This window comes from Lissotriton helveticus, chromosome 7 (genome assembly GCF_964261635.1).
Source record: "Lissotriton helveticus chromosome 7, aLisHel1.1, whole genome shotgun sequence".
Taxonomy (NCBI): domain Eukaryota; kingdom Metazoa; phylum Chordata; class Amphibia; order Caudata; family Salamandridae; genus Lissotriton; species Lissotriton helveticus.
In genome coordinates, this window is record NC_136068.1 from 225054239 (window position 1) to 225061795 (window position 7557).

At 44.4% G+C, this 7557-nt stretch overlaps 1 long non-coding RNA gene across 1 annotated transcript in view; it reads right to left on the reverse strand.

Annotated features, from left to right (window-relative positions):
- LOC144766715 (uncharacterized) overlaps positions 1–5252 on the reverse strand; it is a 283191-nt gene extending 277939 nt beyond the window's left edge. Inside the window, exons 1-2 of the long non-coding RNA XR_013597896.1 lie at positions 5207–5252; positions 2186–2330 (exon numbers count right to left, since the gene is read on the reverse strand). This is a non-coding gene — a long non-coding RNA (uncharacterized LOC144766715). The remainder of the gene's footprint in view (positions 1–2185; positions 2331–5206) is intronic.
- Positions 5253–7557: the final 2305 nt, after the last annotated feature.

The following is a 7557-nucleotide window of genomic DNA, read 5'->3' on the forward strand; positions in this document are numbered from 1 at the left end:
TAAGGGCAGATTTACAAGCCCCTTGCGCCACTTTTGAGTCACTTTTAAAAAGTGACGCAAAAGTAGAACAAGGGGCTTGTAAATCTGACCCTTAGAACACATGAAACTAGCCTACTTGCTTTTATATTTACAGAACACGTTTCTTACACCAGAAAAGGCTGAATATTGTTTCCAATAAAACACTATAAGCATTTATTGTACAAGAGAGGGTTTTGTTTGCTAATAGTTTATAAACAAAAAAGAGTAGATTCCGAATAAAGATTGGCTCAAATTAGTTCTTTCCACACGATCATATGAAAGTCAAAACTTTCCCTGGCTGAGCACTTAATTTGGGCCGGTGGTTGGAGGCGGTACGCACAGGCACTCGTTTTTGGTGACCGGCACACACCTTTTCCCATTAGCAAGAGAGAGAAAAATACGAAAAGAGGAAGGAAATACAAAAGAGAAAGACAGGCAAACAGCGATAAAGGCAAAAAGCAGTGATGAACATGAATCTGCAAAAGTGAGTTAACTGGACAGGGAGTGTCTAGGGTTGGTGAAAGAGGCATGAGGTGGTATTAAGACTAAGCAGCCTTGGTAGTGAGCACCCCAGCTATTCGTCATGCCAGGCGTGGTCTTCTGAAGAAAACTTTGAGCCCCAGCGCTTATTGTTTTGCAAACTAAGCACTACAGATTACTTGCATGAGTACCAGATCAAAGTTGTGTGATGAAATGCATGATCTGTGTTCAATGCTATTGTGGTTATCTTTTTCCTTGAATAAACAATGTATCCTCTTAGTTTATCTGAGGACAGTTTCAACATACCAGGCAGCTGCAGAAGACTGTCACCAGGAGTGGAGGTGTTAGAGGTAAGATGCTGCATTTTTGGTGGTGACATTTGAGACCAATAAATCTACATATTATTCTATCATCATTTTTTATGGACTCCTGGATTGATTAGACTTCTCAACTACCCAATTACCTTATTGCCACAAAGAACATGAAATAGCACCAGTCAAAAAATGTTTTGTGATCCAGCCCTAAGTCCCTTAACCATTGCATTTTATAGTCTTTCCGCATTAAAACCACTTCTGGAAGACATTTGCTCCTGGAATTTGTTTTGTCCATCATCTTCAAATGTCATTTGATCAACCATCTTGAAATTGATATTTTCATAAGCTCTGCTTGGTATGTCATGGTTTCTATTAAACTGTACTATAAACACACAAGGGATCCTGTGGGAGAGGCCCTAGACCAATATACGTACTGCTCTCTATCTATATTTGTATATCACACTAGAAGTACGTCTGGTGAAGTTCAGAAAATGGAGGAGACTGTCCGCAATCTGGTAGCAGGCTAAGTGTCGAGCAAAAAATGTTCTGATTGTTATGCAGGAGAGAACTCCTTTCAGGACAAGAACCCTCACTCACCCAGAAGGGACATGCTTCATCATTGGGTTCCCTCCTCACACCAAGGCAGCAAGGTCATTGGAGTGGACTGCAACTCCTCATAAAGTGAGGAGGAGCTGATGTGTTTTAGGAAACTCAAGAGCTAGAGTTTTATTAAACCGTACACAGACAAACTCTCAGGGACAGTGAGGGGGTCTGACAAAAGACTCCACGCCCAATTAAACTATGAATGACCACACGTTCAGGGGCAGTGAGGGACCTGACATAAAATTCCATGGACCCATTGTCCTGTGCATTGGTATGCCCTCGGGGTAAAGTCAGGGGCCTCCGACAAGATCCCCCCATCAAAAAATTGGTGTGTTCCCTTCCCTTTCCCATCACAGACAGATATTTACTTCTGCCTTTCACAGGAATAGTATAATGTAAATTTCTAGAGTGGGAGACTAACTATAAAAATGGAAATACTGACAAACGTAAAGCTCTCTGGGTGCTTCCAGCATGTTATAGGGCCACTACCCGTTGTAGCGTTCCCTTGTATATATTTAATGCATGTTCACCAGTGATAAGTTATTGCAGCACTAGTGTCCACAAAAAATGTATGGAAAAAACGCACAGCTTTACGTTATGAAATATAGTGCTGAATAGCATCTTGGTTAACATTAGCCCTACAAGAACAGTTCCTCTAATTTGACAACTAGAACACAACACTCAGCTTCTTTGTACCACAATCTAAAGTCATCCCTGGTACCTCCCTTTCCAGTCAATCAATCAGGTGGCTTGTAAACGTGACTACTCACCCATGAGGGTCTCACGGTGCTGGGGGGGGGGGGGTTGATTCCACAGCCAATGTCCAAGGAGTGTTGACCAAAGATTATTCTATCCATGGTTGGGGATGCAGATCCCCAAAAAGGCAGATTCAGGCTGGTGCTTCATTTCTGCAAACTGTGAACAGAAAACACATTTCGTTGCTTCTATTTGCTTTTACCCATCCTCTGATATCATTTATGGATGGATCTGCCACAGGTGTTTCCTTACTGCATGGTTTCGTCTCTTGGTGAAATAATTAAGACAGTCACATTACACAACATGCCATGGCATAAAATCAAATAATTTGGAACAGCCCATTTGTCCCCATCCTTAGAAAATTGGAGGTGGACACGCATAGACAATTCTCTCTGCCTAGATCCGACAAGTGTGAGTGACAGGATGTGTACGGTTACTTTGCCAGGCCTGAGAGCATCAATGACTCCCAACACCATTCTTATCATTTTAATGTGCCCCTGATTGAAAATGAAAACTGGAAAAGGTTTGAACGTCAATTCAAGGTCACTAAATCTGCACAGGTGGGAGGGCCTGGCATCTGCGTCCTCGGGGAGGACCTACCACCACATTTAGAGATCCACACCTTCCTGGAGAGGTTTCCTGTGATGAATGTGTATATTCTGATCCAGTGGATGAAGTTTTATCACACTTTAATTATTCGCGGCCACCATGATGATTTTTTCTCTGCTCAGAATGTTCTGTTGCTTTTAAGAAAAACAACCATCCAACCAGTGGTGTAACCCAAAATGATTCCCCCGCCCACCCTGCAGAATGTGATAAGGGACCCCGACGTTTCCCAGATCACAAGACATTCATATTCTTGTGCGCAATGGGGGCCCACCGAACGGTTGGGCCTGCTCTGTAGAGGATATTGGCTTTCCCATGCCTTTAACCAGTGGCAGCTCCTCCGCTATGGTGGAGGAGCGTCGTCCCCTTGCCCGCAGAGGGAAACAAAAAATAAAATTATGATCATTTTATTTTTCGTCCTGTAGCAGAGTCTTGGGGGCGGGCCACAGCACTGCAACAAGAGGAGGAGGAGTGGTGGGCACTGCTGCCGTCATGTGCACTGACATCGCTCCAACACAACTGTGTTGCTGGGTGGAGAGAGCAGCAGGCACAGGCTCCCAGCTCCATCTGGAGTGCAAAACAAGCCTGCTCTGCCCAATCCCAACACTGATCTTGTGGGTATGAGAGCAGCTTCTGGGTTGCCCATAGGACAGTCTGGGAGCTTCAGCCTGTGCCCAGAGGAGAAGAGCTGCAAGCAGAAGACCTGCAGGTACGTTTTAAAAAAATGAATTGTATTGTTACAGGCTCACCACATTTCCCAGACACCAGCCGCTACTGCGTTTGGCTATTTTTTATTCCATGCCATTGCATGCATTTTGCAGGGCATGCAATGGCATGGCTTGAAGGGTTATGCAGGCCCCTCCAAGGCACCAAATCCTGGGTGATTCTCCCACACCACTGGGGATGGGGGACCTCCTTTTCGCCCCTGCATCTAAAACCTGGGCTATGGTGCTGAAAAACAAAAGACAAATGTCACAGGAAGATTTCTTACACATCTGGGATATTTTCGCATATTCCTTCCCAGGATCTCCATGCATCTCACGGCTGGCACAGGAAGGGGAAATCAGTGACCGTCAACCCTCCCTAAAATGGCGGGTGACTGCAATTTTGACCTGGTGGTCCAGTAATGGGTGGACTGCTGGGTTGATGTTTCGAACAGTGGGGCCAGGTGAGGCTAAATCATCAAAAACACTGCTGGCCAGTCACCTCTAAATGAGGCTGGGGGACTGCAACATTGGCATGATGGAAGCACAACCTATGGGGCGCCCCCACCCAAACAAACTGCAATTGAGGCCCAATGTAAGTGAACCACTCTGCTGTCATGGACAGAAATAACAGAGGAGTGTTGGTGATGACTGCATTAAACAGATTCAGGACTGGTGAAATGGCGCTGACAGGTTAGCATGTCAGAAAACTCACAGACTCTTCGTGGCCTCGATTTGTGATGCCTTTTATTGACTATTTGCCTAGAACCTCTCGAATTCCAAACCTGTGATGAAATATTAAACCCTGCACCATTGTCCACTTTCTGAATCACAACTAACGTGGTGAAGAATCTACACAACTGTACAAAGGCGCAGCTGCTGCCAAGAGCATTTTTCAAATATTTGCCAATGATGTGTGTATATGTAAGTAAACTATGGTATCACGCTCGAAGGACGCCCTGGATTTCAACTCCCTCAAATTTCATGACGTTTTGCATAAATAACAATGCTTTAAAAAAATGGAGCCTTTTTAAGGTGAGAAAGAGGCTATATTTATAGGAGCATATGGATGAACCTCACTCATATAATAAATGTACGCATTACGAAGGCCTTTTTCTTTAAACTTCTAAGAACTGTATTATTTTCTAAACATTCCATAAACTGAAAAATGGCTTCAATTATTACATGATTGCTTGGGATCAGCTCATCCTCATCACACATTGCGAGCACTGCATTTTTTCTCCTTTACAGCAGAGAAATGAACCCGCATTGTGGATGAAACAAGATGGTCTGCCTTGGCATTGAGCCTTCAGATGCCCTGCTACAGACATTTTTAATACTCTACAAATACTCCACTAATCAGAAGTACAGATGCTACTTAATACTACAAATACTCAATAATTGTTTGCGTTTCTCACAGTCTACAATACTTTTGATTTCTACCCTTTCCGTGTAGACCTTCTTCTGTCTACAACGGGAAACGGCCTCTACAACGAAGCCGTTTCCACGAAATCATTTACCACGCATGCACTACAACGCATGCGTGGTTACAACTAAAGGCTTTACCACGCATACCTTAACTACGAAATACGTAGTAAAGGCATGTGTGGTAAATGAAAAGAAAAACGAAGGGGGGTTTGGGGGGTCTCCCCCATAAAAAATAAAATAAAGCGCTGGGATAAAAAGGGGGGCTGGGGGGTCTCCCCCCCAAAAAACAAAACTAACCTGAGGAGCCGAAAGCCGAAGCTGAAGCAATCAACGTCGTTAGGGAGGAAACGGAAAGTAACTTCCGCTTCCTCTTAACGACGTACGTCCGACGTAACCAGAGAAGATGGAGGGAAGGCGAGTTAAAAGGTAAGGGGTATTTTAGTAAAATACATATATATATATATTAAGTGTTAAGGGTAAATATAAGGAATGAGGCTGGGGGAATGTAAGGGGAGAGTTTTAATCTTTATCAAGAGTATGCCCTCACCATGCATACATTTACAACAAAAAACGGTGTAAATGTATGCGTGGTAAAGGAATATTCGAGGTAAAGGTTAAGCGTGGAAAACGAATTCCGTTGTAACGCATGCGTGGTAAAGGCATGCGTTGCAACGGAATTCGTTGTAACGTCATACATTCGTCTACTACTCAGTGGTGGCTGATAATTTTAGCAGGGAGGGGGTTGGTGGTGGCTGATAATTTTAGCAGGGAGGGGGTAGGCTTACCACACGTACACATACACGCTCACTCACATCCGTGCATTCATACACGCACACACACACCCATTCACAACACTCAATCACAGATGCAATCACTCCTACAAACTCGTACCCACACACCAAACATTCAAAAGCATAAAACTTGCCTGCACTGCAGCTCCGAAGGAAAGCCTTGATGATCCAAGGAGGATTGGGACTGTTGCCTCATCTCAAAGGCTGACCTTAGGTCAGTTAATGAGAAGAGGCTGCAGTTCCTCACTCATCACAGAGTGGGATGGGGTCAGTGAGACTGCTGACTCCACCCCGCTCTGTGACGAGGTTTCACTGATTGACATTCGGCTCTGGGCAAATCAGGGCTCAAAACTAAAGTGCCCAGGTCCGAGCTCACCAACGACGCTCTCCTTTGTCATGAGGAGGAACACGTTTGCCAGGCTGAGGAGGTCATGCCCACAGTGCTTTGAAAGTCTCAGCCTGGGAAAGTTCAGCTGAGGAAGCCAGGCCTAAGCGTGTTTAGCGCATGTACAGCTCCATGCGACCTGACCTGACCTGAAGAGTGTCTCAGGCTGCCCTTTGCTCAGCCTGGTAGACACTTTTCTTGTTGGGGAAAAAAGTGGGTGGGCAGGGCCCCTCTGCCCATATGGACAGGCTGCGGCTGCTATGACTACAGTTAAAGCGTGTGTGTGTGTGCGCAGGTGTCTGTGCATGTGGTGTTACTGTTGCGGACCCATGAAAATTTAAGACTGTGTCACCTGTGTTGCAATGAATTGTAAATTCACGTTGGCCACAACGTGAGTTATGTCTTTGATTCCGGCTAGTACAGGGCAATTATAGGGTTGATCGCAATTGCATCATTATTTACTTAGGAACCTTTCCCCCCCAGACCATGCAGAGTTGAGAGGAGACTTTAGTAGACTTATGGTGCCAGAGGGAGCTATGTGCACTCTCTTTTTTCTGTTTTTGGGTGATGGGCAGGAAAGTGATTGACCACATGTGAGTGACCTAGATGGGCCACACTAATGACAGAGGTTATGGATTTCTTAAGGAATGAAAATAAAAACCACACTTCTCCTATGTTAGACCTGTCATCCTTGGCCTGGTTCTCCCCTAACTTGTTGCCTTCAAGCCTCCTGTTTTGCTAACTTCGTTTTTGCTGGCCTTGGGACTCTGCACCCTTTATCACTGCTAACCAGTGCTAAAATGCTGGTGCTCTCTCCTTAGAACATGGTAGAATTGGCTTAGACTCAAATGGCATATTTAATGTACTTGTAAGTCTGTAGTAAAGTGGTGCAAGAGAACCCAGGGACTGCAAATTAAATGCTACTAGTGGGCCTGCTACACCGATTGTGCCACCAAAATAAGTAGCCCTTTTAAACATGACTGAGGCCTGCCGTTGCAGCCTGTGTGTGCAGTTTTAAACTGCCATTTCGACCTGGCAAAATAAACCTTTTACCAGACCCAAACCTTCCCTTTTCATATATATAAGTCACCCTAGGGTAGGCCCTGAGCTGCCCAAAGGCCTAAGTGCAGTTTATTTAAAAAGTTAAACATGCAGTTTTAAGTTTTACTTATCCTGGTGCCGAAAAACTCCTAAATTAGTTTTTTACTACTGCAAGGCCTACCTCTCCCGTAGGAAAACATTGGATTTCCTTAATACATTTAATAAGCTGCAACTTTCACTTGGGAACACGTTAACAGTTCAAGTTTGGTATCTATAGATTGTAATTGAAAGACCTCTTTAATGGCAAAGTCAAATTTTAATCACAAATCTGGAAATGCAACTTTTAGAAAGTTGCCATTTTCTTGTCTTAATCATTTGGTGCCTGCAGCCTGATCCTAGCTCACATGACTAGGTGCAGCCAGCAGTTAGTC